The following is a 2,754-nucleotide window of genomic DNA, read 5'->3' as shown; positions in this document are numbered from 1 at the left end:
CAAGGCTTCGGAGCCAGATTTGGCTTCGGAGCCAAATTGCCGACTTTTTGGACAGTTTTCTAAATTCAGCATTTTTTCTGAGCGGTAAACTGGACGGGGCGTTATGCTCCACTGCAACCTACCTTTATTTTTCTGACCAGCTTCCACAACGTTTTGAGGAGAGAAGTATGAATTAAGTAAACAGTCAGTCCACCAGCACCATGTCTCCCTCTTCCACTGACGCACCAGCCAATATTTGTCAAGCACTCTGGCTCTGAATGTGCTGAAAAGTGCCCATCGTTTCAAAATAATTCGTGTGAAACAAATCAGTGAACACACGTGTGACTGTGGCAGCTTGACCGGCCACGAGCGGACGCGCCTTCTTCAGCTTGTGCCACTTTTGAGCTGTCGCGAGCGGTCAGAACCAATTACATCTTCCGAGACTGTTCCATTTTGTTTGGGCAGAACAAAACAATATGGCCACTCCTCTCAGCCAGAGCACAAAGCAACCACTCGGGGAACATGACGAAAGTTCCTGCGACATCAGTCTGTCGTGCATAGAAAATTGTTGTGAGTTGAGGACGTGAAATATCAGCCTCAGTTTGAGAGATGAGAAGATATACACATGCTGGCGATATAGCGGGCCAGTCTGTCTACAGGTACAATTTGATGACACGCCGCGGATCTTCCAGCAGGAAAACGAATACATATTTGTCCGGTGTGAGTCATTTATACTGGCCAGGTGTGACGGAGCTTAATTTGCTGTGACCTTCACAGTAAAACATACAGTCTCTTCTAGTTTTGTACCTTTCATCCCTTTTACACTTAATTATATGTTAATTTCTACTTATTTATTTTTTGTCCGATCTTATTTGATTTATTTTATATTGATTTCTGTTCATCTATCCATTTATTTATTTGTCCATTTATTTGTGTAATGTTTTTTTTTTTTTTTTTTTGTCCCTGGTTTGCTTTTCAGTGACGTAAGTCTGGCTCAGGCCTTCACATCACTCCCACACGAGCACTTGTTGAGTCCCCACCATAAAGAAACCTTGCACTCACCACCACCACTACCACCACCATCGCCACCTCCACTATCACCACCACAAGCACCACCACTACAACCACCACACGCTACACAAATTATGCACTCACACGCCTGCACGATATTTCCGGAGTGCAGGTTACACAATATGAGTATAAAATTAAACATAATAAAACAAATCTGCATTCATTCTGCTGTGTTTTACCTCTGTGCTGCGATAATTACGATTATCATATGTGGGTTATTTTCCAAATCGATACTTTACATTCAGTTCACACTATATATTTTCATCCAGGAATAATCGTACTCAGATGGGCGTGAGTTCGGGCAACATGACCTTGGCCATCTCACCTTCCATACTGGTTTTTGCCCAGAATATTGTTTCCTATGTGTATTGATTATTCAGTCATTTCAGTCATTGAATTACTCGTGTGTGTGTGTGTGTGTGTGTGTGTGTGTGTGTGAGAGAGAGAGAGAGAGAGAGAGAGAGAGAGAGAGAGAGAGAGAGAGAGAGAGAGAGAGAGAGAGAGAGAGAGAGAGAGAGAGAGAGAGAGCGAGAGAGAGAGAGAGAGAGAGAGAGAGAGAGAGAGAGAGAGAGAGAGAGAGAGAGAGAGAGAAAGACATTTTGACTGATAGACAAATTGACAGACAGCCATAAAGTCGCATAAATAGACAAACAAAAAAGCAGATAGACAGACAGCCAGACGAAAGGACAGACAGAAAGACAGACATATCAGACAGCCAGAAAGACAGCCAGGCACCACGATAAAGAAACATAATTTATGCAAACAAGCAGGACATGATGTAAGGATCGCTGGTTGTAACAGGTGATTGGAAAGAAAACTCAACGTGTTTATACAAGCAAAAGCAATTTATGATATTGTAACACTGAAATATGAAAAAAAAGGAAAAAAATATCAAGGAGAGAAGAAAAAAAAGCTAAAAATGATGGATATAAATCATTAATTTCACTTGCGCTTTTTCCTGTTTTTTTTTTTTTTTTCTCCCCTTTTGATCATGCATGACTCAATTTTTTTTTTCCCCTTACAATACATGACAGCCATAAAATGAACTAGCGAGTTGTCCGTCAGTCAGTCTGTCTATCCGTCTGTATGTATGAAAGTACGTTGTTTATGTGTGAATACATGTATGTATGTATGTATGTATGTATGTATATATTTATGCATGTATATCTATGGAATTGTCTTTTTATCTGTGTCTGTCCGTGGTTTTTGTCGGTGTTTTTGTGTCAGCCAGTCAGTCAGTCTGTCTGTATGGCTGTACATCTGTCTATCTCAGTCTGTGTGTGTGTGTGTGTGTGTGTGTGTGTGTGTGTGTGTGTGTGTGTGTGTGTGTGTGTGTGTGTGTGTGTGTTGGATGGAAGCGGAATGATCAGAGTATCAAAAAAATGTAAATCGTATTAGGTGGATTTATGAAAGAAAAGTAAAAAAGCGTATGTAATCTCAACACGCTTAATGACAAACGCAGAAAGGACACTCAATAACTGCCACAGCCGCCAGCCAATCACAAACCAGATCCTGAACAGTCATTGCCGCAAGCATGTTCTAAAAATTTACAACTCTCTCTCCTATTTTTCTTTAATCCATTCCGCTTTACAATTTTCAATATTCATAGAAAGGCTTGTAGGCAAATTACAGTAAATAATGATATGTTTGCAGTCAATGAGTAACTACAGATGATTTCTATCTACTTGGATATGAAAAACTGGT

This window comes from Scylla paramamosain, chromosome 2 (assembly GCF_035594125.1).
Source record: "Scylla paramamosain isolate STU-SP2022 chromosome 2, ASM3559412v1, whole genome shotgun sequence".
Lineage (NCBI taxonomy): Eukaryota > Metazoa > Arthropoda > Malacostraca > Decapoda > Portunidae > Scylla > Scylla paramamosain.
Note: the sequence above shows the minus strand (reverse complement) of the source record.